The sequence below is a fragment of the Grammomys surdaster genome, unplaced genomic scaffold (assembly GCF_004785775.1).
Source record: "Grammomys surdaster isolate TR1022 unplaced genomic scaffold, NIH_TR_1.0 238, whole genome shotgun sequence".
In the NCBI taxonomy this organism is placed as follows: Eukaryota; Metazoa; Chordata; class Mammalia; order Rodentia; family Muridae; genus Grammomys; species Grammomys surdaster.
In genome coordinates, this window is record NW_021604683.1 from 4,035,537 (window position 1) to 4,051,191 (window position 15,655).

The window sequence follows — 15,655 nt, forward strand, 5'->3', positions numbered from 1 at the left end:
CACAAGGAAGTCAGCCGTTATGAATGACGGATGTATCATCAGTCTATCATTTGACAAATCTTTGACTCCCAACCGCTGGAAGCACTTGTTTTCCTGTAGTAGTTTGTCAGTTGTTCTAGATATGTTTAGTCTCTGAGCAGTAAAACTGGAGGCAAAAATCTTGTTTTCCAATGCCTGAGAACTTGTTTGTGCAGGTTTCCCTTAGCCTCCCTCAACTTTAGATTTCCATTGCTAGAAAACCTAGAGACTCAGTCTTTGTATTGGGAGGAAGGGGAAGGTTCAATAGGAATCTGACTACATAACCAAGGTTGGCCTAGAACTCTTGATCATCCTGCCTCAGCCTCCTAAGTATTAAGATTATATGTATTGATTCTCAAACTCACCAATGCAGAAATCCCTTTTGAAAAGGCATATATTTGAGGCCTCTAACTATGTACTATTTAATCTTGGATGCAGTTCAATAAAAAAAAAAATTGCTTAAGTAAACAAGCTTAAAAGACAAACTTGTGTTGCTCCATTTAGAGAGGAAACTCACCCATGATCTTATATGCTTTTAGAGCCATGGGCATAGTACTTTTGGTCAGTACCTTCACTTGGCTCTGGGACTAGGGATTTGAGGACTGTCCTCTTGGGACACCTACTTTAGACCCCACTCCTAACACTAAACTATTGAAATAAAACCATAGACAAACTTAGATTGAATTAGATTTTGATCAAAGAAATGATTATGAATGGGCAGTACTCTGAATCAGTAAAGGTTCAGAGAACTCCCCACCTGGCAACTCTGTCAAGAGGTTACACAGAAACAGCTCAATTGGTTAAATCTCAATTACAGCATGTCTGTTTGGAATATGGCATGTTGTAATTCCCCTTTGAAATTTGGCACATCTTTTCAGTTTATCATGGTTTTTGTTGTTATACCTGATTCTAGGTTATGTGCTGGATCTGATGTGATCACTTGGTTTCTGACAATAGTTGCAGGGAGTCAGGCATGTTCATTTGCTTCTTTGAAGATAATCCTCAGGTGGACTATAATGGGTAGCTATATATCCAACATGAATTTCTCTTAAAAGCAGCCCCAGGTTACGGTATAAGGGCAGAAATTATGCCAAGTTTGATCTCAGAATGTATTCCATCTATGGTATTTTATGAATTTTTGTACCCTTTTGCTTTTCATTACCAAAAGTGTGTCTTAACTTTCCTTTTGTATTTTAATGTGGAGTTTCCAACATCCCAAAATGAGTAAGATAAAGAAAGGCAGCATTTGCACTGCTCTGAACATTTGTCCCAGAATTTTTAAATAGGTGTAGTAGTCTACACGTTCTAATAGAATTTTTGGTTTGTTACGTTGTTGTCATGGTTTGAATATTCTTGGCCCAGCTGTCCTTATAAGAGTTGCCTTGTTCCTGGTGTCTGTTCACAGCCGTAAAACCCTAACTAAGACAGTTGTCTTGTATTTTGAGACAGAGTTTTGCTAACTAGCTGAGGTTGGCGTTGATCTTGGGATTCTACTCAGCCTTAGCATCCCTTCAGGTGCTGAGATTACAGTGTATACTACCACACTAACAGTCATGAGTATGTTTATAAGTGTATGTTATTTGTAGTTAAAGATTTGAATGTTGTATATCTTAGTTTTGTTTCCTGTTGCTGTGGTAAAATACCCTAACAAGAGCAACTTAAGGGAGAAGGGGCTTATTTAGCTCACAATTCAAGGTTGTAGTCCACATTTTTCAGAAATCATGGTGAAAGGAACTTGAAGCAGTTAGTCATGTGCACAGTCAGGAGTAGAGAACATGAATTAACGCATACTTGTGCTCCATTCACTTCTTTTATATAGTCCAGATCCCATTCCCTTAGGGAATGTAGTCATGTAGTCAGATAGGTTGTTTTGTGACCAAGCAGAAAGGTGCTGGTTTTACTATATTCTAAGTTACTGGCTGCCTCACACTCTAATTAGCAGCTGACTTTCAGATACTAGAGCATAGATTTTAGTTAAAGATACCCCAGAAAATTAGGAATAACAAACATCACTGTATTTCATTTTTAGTAATTAATTTTCAGCAGAGCTTTTCTTCTACTGTGGGCCAAATATGCATAAGGCAGAGAATACTAACCTGCCTGTCTCCCCACTGTAACATTCTCACAGTAGAGTTTGCAGCTTATCCTCTATGCCTGCATTACCATCACACTTCCTCTAGTTGGTTGCTCCTTTCCTTTGCATTTGTATGTGAAATCACCTTGTCATAGCCTATCAACACGTATGTGCGCTCTTCCTCTATGTGAGAGTTAATATTGATTATCAGCTGGATAGGTTCAAGAGTCATTTAGGAGACGGATCTCTGGGCATACATGTAAAGGAGTAGTTTTTAGGTTGGGTTAATTAAGGTGGGAAGACCACCCTAAGAGTAAGCCAGCACCATTTAATGAGCTAGGGTCCCAGACTTAGTAAAAGAAAGAAGGCAAGCTGAACAGAACACCAGGTACTAGCCTTTTTTGTTCTCTACTTTCTGACTGTGAATGCAAAGTGACTAGCTGTTCTTGCTCCTGCTACCATGATTTCCAAAAGAATGATGGACTGTACTTTTAAACTGTGAATCAAAATCTCCTTCCATAAATGGCTCTTGTTAGGCATTTTTGTCACAACAAAAAAAAAAAAGTAGCATTTTCATCCTTGACTCTGCTCGCTATCCTTTTTATGATAATCCTTCCTTCCTAGGTCACTAAAAGCCTTTTATCACAGTTATGATTCTGTGCAAAGGAACCAAACTGAGTCCTCAGCCAGAGCAGTTAGGTGTTGAGCCATCTCTCTTGCTAGATTCAGCTAGCATCTTTCAAGTTACAAGCTCCTGTGCCTGCTCACAGAATAGTATAAGAACCTGTTTTGTCCATGTATACACAAAAACCCTTTTAAAGTCAGGGGATTCTGAATTTCTCTCTCTCCAGACTGTCCACAACAGGATGCTTTAACATTGTGATCTGTATCTTTTCTCTGTGCACTTACCCTTTTAAACATGGCTGGTCAGTGGCTTTCAGGGCTACACATGTCTAACCCTGATCCTGGAATAGCTTGAAGTAAGCAAGGGGAAGCTAGAAGTGTATCAGTGAAGCAATGAGAGTTGTTTTGTTTTGTGTGGTTTTTTTTGTTTTTGTTTTTGTTTGGTTTTTCGAGACAGGGTTTCTTTGTGTAGTCCTGGCTGTCCTGGAACTCATTCTGTAGACCAGGCTGGCCTCGAACTCAGAAATCTGCATGCCTCTGCCTCCCAAGTGCTGGGATTAAAGGCGTGCGTCACCACTGCCCGGCATTTGTGTTCTTTTGATACAAGATTTTATTGTGTAGTCCAGGCTGGGCTCCAGCTCTCAATAGTCAAGCCTTTCAAGTATTGGGATTTCAGGTAAACACCACCAAACTTGTAACTGAATTCTCCCAACCATTAAAGGCTTTCTCCATACTTGCCAAAGACTTCACTGTTGATTATTGCTCTTTAGATTTTAGTCCTTAAAGGCTGGTAACCTAAAACTTTGGGATATGATTCATAGGGTTTGCCTCATAGTTGTTTTGCACCCCCTTATAGCCACGAGCTTTTCTACCCCTCCTCTTTGTTCCCAGAGTACCAACTCTGAGACTTAAATATTTATGAATAAATGCCTAGACCATAAGTTTTGGCTTGTTCCCTGACTAGCATGTAACATATATAGCCCATTTATTGTATTCTGTCCTCCACATAGCTAGTTACCTCTCTTCAGTTTCGTGTGTCCGTCTCTTCCAAGTAGAGGGCAAAATCTCCTGCCCTTGATTGTTTTCAAGAATCATATCTCTCTCTCTGCTGGATGTTCCACCTTCTAATCCTGCTAAGCTAATTGGCCATCAGCTTTTTATTGACAGGTATTTTCTTCCACAGAATACACAAGAGATTCTTTCTGTATCTCTCCCTTTTGGTCAATAAAAGGCTCTTTCTCTAACATAATAAACTATATTCAATAAGAACAGTTACAAAAGCTATCAAGTAAGAATTATAGTGACAATGTCCAGTCCATTTGTAATTGGTAAATAGTAGCTATCTACTATCTGTGTAACTTTGAAAACATCTATAGGAAGCTAAATGAAGCTTGTTTCTATAATTAACTAAACTAGTATCTAATATGACCATGAGTTTGATTGACTGACTAATTAACTTTTATTTCTTAATTATCTTAAAAAGTTTGTAATAGCTTTTTAAGATTTATTTATTTTATGTATATGAGTATGCTGTCATTGACTTCAGATACACGAGAGGGCTTCAGAAGAGGGCATTGGATCCCCATTACAGATGGTTGTGAGCCACCATGTGGTTGCTGAAAATTGAACTCAGAACCTCTGTAAAAGCAGTCAGTGCTCTTAACTTAGTTTTCTCCTCAAGACCATTAACAGTTTAACCAATATCCTTTAAATGACTACAAACCCAAACATCCACATCCAAAGAACAACCAAAAGCCACCCATCCCACCTTTTGGGAATAGGGGCTTCATTCTCCTAAAATTGCTTCCTGCTCTTGTTTTCTTTTGGGAGCCCAAGGAAAATTCAGATATTGGTCAGTCTTAAGAAAACTAGCTGTAACATGTGTTGTCTAGTTTCTGTGTGGTGGGAAAATAAATGAAGTATTTATTGGAACAGTTTGTAAGACTAGACCTCCTAGACTAAGCATCTTAATAGCTGTGCTGAAAGCAAGTTCTGATGAAACAGCTACTGAGGTAGTCTGAGGTTGGATGAAGCAGGATGTTGGAATAAATATATCTCAGCATTCTTTAGGGTTATTCTTGTCAGAGCCATTTTAACTTCATTGGTGTCACAGGCTTTAACAGGTTATAAACATTTCTGCATTAACATATGCATGGGATATGTGGTATGCAGAATCAGTTAAAGATAATTTTCTGCTTTCTGTTTGAGCAGGTAAGTCTTTTATAAGTTAGTTTGTACTGTATAACCAAACTAATGTCTGTCTCTTGTTGATCTGCATTCATTAGTCCAGTGTTGGCCTTCACCACACTTTCCTCATACACCAGAAGGCTAAGGCCTTCCCTTTGAATAATCTCTAGGGGAAAAAAAATATTGTTTCTAGGAACACCTTGCCTACAATCCCTTTGAAATGACCCTTCTTACCACAGTTAAAACATCTGGTGTTTTGGATTTCTTTCAAAACCTTTTTTGATCATGTCTAATGAAGTCATATCCTATGAATGAGATCCAATATCAACTGTATTTTTTTTTTCCGGTTTTTCGAGACAGGGTTTCTCTGGAGCCCTGGCTATCCTGGAACTCACTCTGTAGGCCAGACTGGCCTCGAACTCAGAAATCCGCCTGCCTCTGCCTCCCAAGTGCTGGGATTGCAGGCGTGCACCACCACCGCCCGGCCTCAGTTCATTTTCTTTTTTTTTTTTTTTTTTTGTTTTTCTTTTTTCTTGTTTGTTTTGTTTTGTTTGTTTTGTTTTGTTTTGTTTTTCGAGACAGGGTTTCTCTGTAGTCCTGGCTGTCCTGGAACTCATTCTGTAGACCAGGCTGGCCTCGAACTCAGAAATCTGTATGGCTCTGCCTCCCAAGTGCTGGGATTAAAGGCGTGTGCCACCACTGCCCGGCTCAACTGTATTTCTTTTTTTCTTTTTTTTTTTTTTCTTTTTTTTTTTTTTTAAATCCTAGGATGTTTATTACAAAGTTAAACCCTGATCCTTGAGACGGGCTTATCGGTAGGATTTCTGGTATCAGGCACGGGCACCAGGACCTCCAAACTTTTTGGATTCGAAGCAACTGGGGTCAGCTACTAGCAGGGTCCGATCATACTGGATGAGGATGTCTTTGATCTCCTTCTTAGAGTCTTCATCCACATATTTCTGGTAATAAGCCACCAGGGCTTTTGAGATGGACTGTCGGATAGCATAAATCTGGGCCACATGACCACCACCCTTCACGCGGACCCAGATATCCACACCAGCAAACCTCTCCTTGCCCAGAAGCAGAACAGGCTCCAGCAACTTGTACTGCGGGGTGCGCGACTTGATCATCTCCAGGGGACATCCATTCACCTTGATGAGCCCATTTCCTCGTTTGCAGTGGGCCACAGCTGTGGCTGTCTTTTGTGTCCGAAGACCTGCACGGACTGCAGTGGACCCTTGGACAGCATTGCTAACAAGGACGAACACGAGGTGCTCACTGCGCGGAGCTGCCACCGAAAAAGCTCAACTGTATTTCTAATCCATTAATTTCTTGATGCTGATCTTTCCTTTAATGGCCTGGTCACCTTTTTGCATTCAGCATTAGCATTTTTGAAAGTTAAACATTCAATCAGTATTTTTCTTGCTTGTGGATAAGATACCCTTCTATCTATAGCTGAAGTCAATCTTTGTAAAAAGTCATTGAATGTTTCTTTTGGACCTTGCATAATCTGAGTAAACAGTTCAAGTCCTTTTCTTGTTTCTTCATCCTTGTCTCAAGCACTTAAAACTGCCATGTGACATAGTGGCAAGGCTGCTCCCCCATACATAACTTATGTGTACCTCAGCATATGTCCCTTCACCAAGTAGCTGATCTTGAGAAATATTGATACCTCTGGCCCTGTTTCTCTGTTCTAGCGCTAAATTAGCCTCTTCTCTCCACCATGAATGCCATTGTAATTGTGGACCAGGTTCTAGCATTGCTCTTATTATACCTTTACAGTCTTTGGGGATAATTCTATTTTGAGTCGCCCGAGAATTTAATGCCTGTTTCAGAAGCAATGAATGCATTCTGTAATTGGTGGCACTTTCTTTTAATCTTTTTCAAATCCAGAACATCTATGAGGTGCCACTCATATTCTTGAGCATGGCCACTGTCTATTGGCACTTATACACCTAACTGGATAAGCTAAGGTTGGTTTTCTAACAACATTTGGGTGACTTTTCTGATTTTCATTATATGATAGTGCAGTAGACTCTGGCCTTATTCTGTCTCTTATCTTAGTTTATTCCCCATTTTTATTTACAATTTTTTTCTAATTTCTCTTAGACCTGTCCCCATTTTTCATATTTCTCTTTTCCTTGTATCTCTACTATCTTAGTATTTTGCTGATTTTTATTTATAAGTTTTTAAAATTTTCATTCTAAGTCCTGTCTCCACTTTTTTTTTTTAAGATTTATTTATTTATTATTATTTATGAATACACTGTAGCTGTCTTCAGACACATCAGAAGAGGGCATCAGATCTCATTACAGATGGTTGTGAGCCACCATGTGGTTGCTGGGATTTGAACTCAGGACCTCTGGAAGTACAGTCAGTGCTCTTAACCACTGAGCCATCTCTCCAGCCCCCCCTGTCTCCACTTTTAATTATTTTCTTTTCCTTGTGTTTCTAAAGCCCTTTTCTTTGAGAAGGCTCAGAAAGTCACTATGATTACCAAGATGAAGATTGCCAGCATGATAATAATCATAATTTGTAATTTTTTTCCTTAGATAATTTATCTCTCTTTTGTTTCTATCTTTAAGTCATTTAAAATGGCAGTATATCCAGAATCTCTGTTATTGTGCTTTTCATCTTTATGTGTCTTATTTCTCTAAATTTGTCAATTTTAAATTATATCTGCCTATGAATTTTTATACTCAGCCTCTTACCTTTAAAGCATAATTTTAAACATTTCTTTTTTTCTTTTTTTTTTTTTTTTTACCTGATCCGAGGTTTATCTGTGCTTGGATTTCTTGTATTCTCTCAATCTGTGTCTGGCTCCCACTTCCCTTGCTGTGACTAGCCCCACTCCTGCCCTTTCTCTCACCAGGAAGAAATGTTTCCACTGTAGCTGGCCTCAACCTAGTCTCATGTTTGTGGGGTTTAACTGGGAGCTGCATCTCACCAAATGCCCAACTCCTCCCCTGCTCTGGGAAGTTGTTGGACCTACAAGGTTGTAGGCTTCTGTAGTTGGCTTCTGCCCCCTCAGCTCTTTCCAGCAGACTGCTAGTTCCTGGCTCCACTCTTCATTGGGTAAGCTTTCATGGTCCTACGGGGGCTGGGCCTGCTTTCTGATTTCTGCCTACTCTAGACCACAGCATGTTGCTACTTCTGAGAGCTGAGCCTGAGCAGCTGGGAGCTGGTCTATGCAGCCCCGGCTCCCAGTGTCTCTTTTGTGGCCTTGGTAGGGTAAGGCTTCCTGGGCCCTGTAGTTGCTCTGGTCAAGAAGCTGCGCCTATGAACTGCTTTTGCTACCCAGTAGCTGGCTGACTATCTCCTAAAGGAACAGAGCTAGTAACCTGCTTTCTTCCAGGGGATACGCCTCTCCTGGGACTTTTCTAAGCTTAGATTCTATGCCTCACATATGGTACATCAAATGTATCCACAAGCTTTTCTACCCATCCTCTTCCCAGAATAACAACTCTGAGACTTAAATTATTTATGAATAAATACCTAGACCATAAGCACTTGGCTCTTTCCCCGACTAGCTTGTAACTTTATAGAACCAGTTTATTGTAGTCTATATTTGCCACACAACTAATTACCTCTCATTCAGTTTCATTCATTTGTCTCCTCTGAGTCCAGGGCAAAATCTCCCGCCCTGCCTCTTTCCCAGAATTTCTCTCTCTCTGACAAATGTCCCACCTTCAAATCGTATCTCAGCTCATTGGCCATCAGCTCTTTATTGACAGGAAGTACTTTCACATAGTACACAAGAGATTCTCTCTACACACTCTCTTTGTTATCCATGATAGAATTTTTTTAGTAAAATATGATTGCTTGCTGAGAGGTGATGACACATACCTTTTTAGTCCAACACTCAGGAGGCAGAGGCAAGCAGATCTCTTAAGGTCAGCCTGGTCTACAGAGTGAGTTCCAGGGCAGCCAGGGGTACACACAGAAACCTTGTCTTGAAAAAACTTAAAGTCACAATTGTTCAGGATCCAGCAGTTTACTTCAGCAAGCAAAGGCACATGCCACCAAGTCTGTTGACCAGAGTTTGGTCCCCAAAACTAAAGAGAGAACCAACTCTCACAAGTTGTCCTCTGACCTTAACAATGCATACTCAAATAAATAATGAATATGTACAACTTTAAGGATTGTTTTAATATGCATATAAAAATATGAGAATTTGTGGGGTTTGTAACAAGTTTTTGGAGACAGAAAATTTTATTTATTATTTATTTATTTATTACTCATAAATAATTTTTTTGTATTTTCAGAATATTTTGAGTAAAGGATGAGGCGGAAAGTAGAGCAAAATAGGGAGCCTCATTCAGAAAGACTTCACTTGTCAGGGGGAAGGCATAGTGGCTTTAAGGTTCTAGGGAAAGTTGAATCATCTGTGTGCACTTCCAGGTCTTGAGATGTCATTCGGAAATAGGGTTGGCCTCTGTCTCCTGCCATGGGACAGTAATAGTTTTGACCTTAAGCTGTGGCTATCCTGGAACTCACTCTGTGTAGACCTGGTTGGCCTTTTACTCACAGAGACCCAGCTGCCTTTGCCTCCTTAGTACTGGAATTAAAAGAATGCACCACTATCCATTTTTTAAAGACAGTATTTAAGTAAAATGATCAAAGGATGCGTCCGTAATTAAGTAGTCCTCCCCCCAAAAAAATTACTGAAAATTTATCCTCACTCTAGGTGGTTTCTTTCTTTTTCCTTCTAAAACAGTGGTTCTCAACTTTCCTATTGCTGCAACCAGTTCCTCATAAACCATAAAATTATTTTTGTTGTTGCTTCATAACATAACAGTTTGCTACTGTTACAAATTGTAATGTATCTGATTTCTGATAGTCTTGGGTGAACCCAAAGTGTTGACTCCCAAAAAGTTGAGACCCACAGGTTGAGAACTGCTGTTTTAGAAGGATTTCTTGAAGAAAACTAGGGGAAAAGACATCATTGATAAATTTAAGGTTTAAGAATTTCTTTTTTTTCTTTTCTTTTTTTTTTTTTTTGAATGGTTGTGCTTCCTCCCTCCCTCCCTTCCTTCCACAGGGTATCACGTATCACTGTATATCCCTGACTAGCCTGGAACTCATAAAAAGATATCTCCTTCTGCCTCTCCAGTGCTGGGATTATAAAGGTTTGGGACACAATGTCCTGCCCCCCTCCCTCCCAAAAAAAAGAATTTATAATATAGCTGTTGTATAGCAATGTGTCTGTGATTAGCATTGCTGTATTGTATCATTGAAATGATAAAGATGGTAAGTCTGCCATTATATGTCTTGAATTTTAAATTTTGAGCTTTGAGCCACACCTGTGAGGGATTATTTAGCTTCTGGGCATGCCTGTGAGAGATTATACTGATTAGTTTTCTTGAGGGAGGTGTCATTTTCAGGACTGGGATCCTATCTTGTACCTTAAAAAGGAGAAAGCCTAGCATAGACTCTGTCTGCATTTGTAATATGAATAGCTGCCTCAGTCTCCTACCCATGTGACTTTGCCGAAATGATGGACTGTAGCTGTGAACTATCAGCCCTAATAAACCTTCATCCATAAAAATAAAGCTGCAGTTTCTCATCTGTGTATCCCTGTCTGGCTTGGTGTCACGATATAGACCAGGCTGCCCTTGAATTCACAGAGATGCATCTGCCTATTTCCCCCTACTGGGCCATTATTTTCAACCAAGTCTTGTTGGCCTTATTTTCTCTTGGACTCCAGTTATGTTAATGTTGGGTTTTCTGGTTTGTCTCACTGGGTACCAAGGCTTTGTCCTCATTTATTTTACTTTTTTATGTTTTGTTTTGTGACAAAGTCTATGCCTCTCACAGGCCAGTATTCCTCCTTTTGCATTGGTTTCAGGTACCAGTTTTATAGGCATGAAGTACTATGGCCTGCTTCAGCATTAAAAATCTTTTTTCCTTTCTGTTCTTCACACTAATTGTTATCCTCAGAATGTAGAGGGGGTGTTTGTTTCTTTGGTTGCTCTGTGGCCTGCATCCTTCTGTGAAGTGAAGTTTGAGTTTCATGTCCAACTTGTATTTGTAGCATTTCCATGTAGTTACTAATTTTTTTACATTGTAGTTTTTGTTGTTGAGAATTTTCATTCATCCTGAGTATGGTATCTTTGTATCACTCCCGTTTTTGTAGTTATTTGTTTGTGGTACTAAAGATTTAACCCTGTGAGGTTCGTGCTGCTACAGGTGAGTTGGCATGGCTTTTGTCAGCCTCCTGTTTCCTGTAGCAGGTTCAGATGCTTTACTCTTAGTCTGTTGTGTCTTTTGGTCTTGATTTCTTTCCTCATTTTCTTGAAGTACTTCCTCAAATGATGGTTTTATATGGTACAAAGGCAGTACTTGTCTCCAACTCCTGCCTTTGCCTGACACTTGGTTAGTAATAGAATTCTAGGTTCAGTTTTTTTCCCCCTCAGAATTTAGGGCCTACTCAAAGAGCAGTGATGTGCCAAGGCCCAGGAGCTGCTAATAACTGAAGCTCCATCATCTGGAAATTGAGGGGAGTGTATATAGGCTCAAGTCCAGTCTAAGAATCTATGTATCCTTATAGGCTGTTACATAAAAATAAGCTGATAAATGTTTATAATTACTACTCATGAACTCAGAAGTGTGCACAAATGCACACACACAAATAAAAGGTGCTAAATCTATTCAAACTAGATGTAGAGGTGAATACTTTTAACCCAGTACTTGGAGAAGTGGGAAACGGTGGGTCTACCAAGCAAGTTTCAGGCCATCCAGGTTATGTAGTTTCAAAATATATAAGTAAAAAATCTAGACCAGGCAGTGGTGGCGCACGCCTTTAATCCCAGCACTTGGGAGGCAGAGGCAGGCGGATTTCTGAGTTCGAGGCCAGCCTGGTCTACAGAGTGAGTTCAGGACAGCCAGGACTACACAGAGAAACCCTGTCTTGAAAAACCAAAAAAAAAAAAAATCTATTCAGATCATTTGTTTAATTTAAAGGTTAATTTTTGCTGTTGAGTTACTTGAGTTCCTTTTTTGTTCTGGATTTTTTTTTTTTCCTGGAACAGGCTGGCCTGGAACTCAGCAAAGCCTGCCTCTGCCTCACAAGTGCTAGAATTAAAGGTTTCCATCACACTAGCTATATACTTTGTCTGAATAATTTGCAGATATTTTCTACGTTCTATTCTCTTCATTAAGAATTCTCTTCATTCAATTGTTTCCTTTGTTGTGTACTGCTTAATTTGGTAAAAATCTTTTTGGGTTTTGTTTGCTTGCTTTTGAGATAGGATCTCACTGTGTGTGTGTGTGTGTGTGTGTGTGTGTGTGTGTGTGTGTGTGTGTGTGTGTGTGTGTATGTGTGTGTGTGTGTGTATGTGTGTGTGTGTGGTCCTGGCTGCCCTGGAACCCATTGCACTGTCTCATTGATCTGCCTCAGCCTCAAGTTCATGAGTGGGGGGATCAGAGGCATGTGCCAGCACACTTGGCTTTGGCTTTTTTTTTTTTTTTCTTTCAGTGTTTGGTGTCTGATCAAAAAACCATTGTCTATACATATTACTGTTGCCTGAAGGGGTTTCCACGTGTGTTTTCTTCTTCTTTTTCCTTTTCTGAGACAGGGTTTCTCTGTAGCCCTGGCTGTTCCGGTACTTGCTCTGTAAACTGGGTTGACAGTGAACTCAGAGATCTGCCTTCCCAGTGCTGGGATTAAAGGTGTGCACCACCACTGCCTGGCGAGTTTTCTTAGTAGTTGTATATGCACACACTCTTTGCAGAAACATATAAAGACCAAAGGTTGATGTTGGGATGTCTTCTTCAGTTGTCCACTTCATTTTTTGAGAATTAGTCTCTTATTGGAGATGCTGTTTGGCTAGACTGGATGCTGGCTGAGGTGCTGGGTCCGTCTCTTTTCACCTCCCAGTGCCGAGATAATTGTTTTGCTGAAGATCTCAACACAGGTCCTCATGTTGCACAACAAGCACTTTACTCGTTGAGCCATCTCTCTATGCCTTCTAGTAGTTTATTAATTATAGGCCTTATATTTAGGTCTGATTTATTTTGAGGTGATTTTTTTTTTTTTTGGTTTTTTTGTTTTTTTGATTTTTTGAGACAGGGTTTCTCTGTGTAGCCCTGGCTGTCCTGGAACTCACTCTGTAGACCAGGCTGGCCTCAAACTCAGAAATCCACCTGCTTCTGCCTCCCAAGTGCTGGGATTAAAGGCATGTGCCACCACTGCCCGGCTTATTATTTTATATGGTGAGAAAATGTGGATTTTAGGATTTTGAAAATAGGTTTTCTTCTATATAATTGACATCCAGTTTACCTAGCACAGATTTGTTTGTTTGTTTTTCTGTTTTTGTTTCGTTTTTTTTTTTTTTTTTTTTTTTTTTAGTTTTTTTGTTTTGTTTTTGTTTTTTTTGTTGTTTTTTTTTTTAACAACTTCAGTGGTTAAACTTCATTGACAGCTTTCTGGATTTAGAATCACAATGGAAACATACTTCTGGATATATCTTTGGGGTTGCTGAAAGGTTTAATTTATAGACGGGAAGGTATTCCTAAATGTAGTTAGCACCATCCCATAGGCTAGGGTCTCAGACTGAAAAGGAGAAAGCTGGGCGTCAGCATTTGCCTACTGCTTCCTCACTACAGTGTGTGTAACTAGCTACCTCATGCTCCACTGTCATGCCTTCCTGGTCATAATAGTGTATCCTCTGAAACTAAACCAAAATAAACTTTGCTTTTGCCAAAGTCAGTGTGATGTATTTCTGTCCCCTATTTGTTCGTGGTTCTCTGTATTGATTTTTATATAAACCCCTATGTTGCTGTTTTGGTTACCCTAGCTTTATGAGTTTGTGTGGTTTGGTTTTTGGTTTTTTGAGACAGTGTTTCTCTTTATAGACCAGGCTGGTCTCAAACTGAGAGATCCTCCTGGATGTTGTATATCACCATCACCTGACTTGTAGTGTTTTGGTTGGATAATGTGATAGGTTTGGTCTTTCTGTTCAGGTTGCTTTGGCTACTCAGGGTCTTCTGTGATTCTGTGTGAATTTAGAATTGCTTTTTTTTTTCTATTTGTATGATGACTTGCTTTTGAGATTGCAATCTTTCCAATCCATGGACTTCAGACGTTTTTCCATGTTTATGTATGTATTCTCTTTAGTTTCTTTCATCTGTGATCTGTGTTTTATCATTTTCATTATAGAGATCATTTACATTCCTGGTTCAGTTTGTTCCTGGGTTGGATTTTTGTTTTTTGTTTTTTTTTTTGTTTTTTGGTCCTGTTCCCTACCCCCACCCCCCACCTTGGTGCTGGAGATTGGACCCAAAGCTTTGTACTAGTTTTTTTTTTTTTTAAACTACCTTATCAAGTTTGTTATTAATGTATAAAAGTGCTACTGATTTTTTTATTAATATAGATTTTGTGTCTAATTTTAATATTTTGCTATATATAAAATTATGAACTGACTAGTAGTGGCACATGCCTTTAGTCCCGGCACTCAGGCCAGTTTGGTCTACAGAGTGAATTCCAGGATAGCCAGGGATACACAGAGAAACCCTGTCTTGGAAAAAAAAAAAAAACCAATAATAATAATTTAAAAATAAAATTATGTTGAAGCCATCTAGATGGCTCAGTGAGCAAAGACATTTGCCACCAGGCTTGATGACCATCTTGATTTTGATTTTCAGGATCCACATGGAAGGGGAAAGGATCAATTCTTGATTTAAATCATATCTGCAAACAGGGACAACTTTCATTTTTCCTTTTCTTTTTTTGAACTTTATTTCTTTTACCTGTCTAGTTGCTCTGGATAGCAGTGTTGAGTAAGAAGGAATCATATGTGGTGGTTGTTTAGTTTTAGTTGCTTGGTTGGTTTTGCAGCACTAGAGATTGAACACATGCTAGGCTAATAATAGTCTACCATTAAGCTAAATCCACAATTCTTTTAAATTTTCATTTATGTACATATCTCTCTGTAAATATGCTGTGTGTGTGTACAGGTGTCGTCCTGAGAGGCCACCTGGAGCTAGGCAGCTATGAGCTGCCCAGTATGGATGGTAGGAATTGTACGTGGGTCCTCTGGAAAAGTAGTAAACATTCTTTAACCACTGGGCTATCTTCCTTTAAGCTTTATTCATTTAAGCTAGATGGTGGTGGTACTTGTCTTTAATCCCAACACTTAGGAGGCAGAGATAGGCAGGTGGATCTTTTGAGTTTGAGGCCAACCTGGTCTACAAAGGCAGTCCAAGGCTGCAAGGACTGCACAGAGAAACCCTGTTTCAAAAAAAATGAGTGAGTGAGTGAGTGAGTGAATGAATGCATACATGTTTGCTTTTTGTTTGCTTGTTTTTGGAGGTGTGCAAATGGTTCATAAGGATATTCTGCTATACTCATAGATTGGTGCCTTGTCCAGTCATTATCAGACAGAGCAAATGCAGAGACCCACATTATGTGGTGAGAGAGTCTAGATTGGAGGTCTCCAGTGGGTCCCTTCCTCGGAGATAAGGCAACCCTGAGGAAGGAAGGGAGGAAATACTATAAAGTTAGAGGGGCTGGAGGACACCAAGAGACCATGATGGACTGAATCAGCTAAGCAGAGCTGACATATGCTCACAAACTGAAATAGCAAACGCAGGGCCTGCATGGGTTTGCACCAGATTATAGCTATTAGCTTGGTTTCAGGGATTACAGGTAGTCTCAGTTTGATGCCTCAGAAAAGATATTTTGAAGGTTACAAATAAGGGATTATATTAAAAGATGGATAAGGTTGGGGCTGGAGAAAAGGCTCAGTAGTT

At 39.6% G+C, this 15,655-nt stretch overlaps 1 protein-coding gene and 1 pseudogene across 4 annotated transcripts in view; one reads left to right on the forward strand and one right to left on the reverse strand.

Moving 5' to 3' along the window:
* Dnajc5 (DnaJ heat shock protein family (Hsp40) member C5) overlaps positions 1-15,655 on the forward strand; it is a 34,166-nt gene that overhangs the window by 10,787 nt on the left and 7,724 nt on the right. The gene's annotated exons all lie outside the window — the stretch shown is intronic.
* On the reverse strand, positions 5,713-6,189 carry LOC114626597 (annotated as a pseudogene).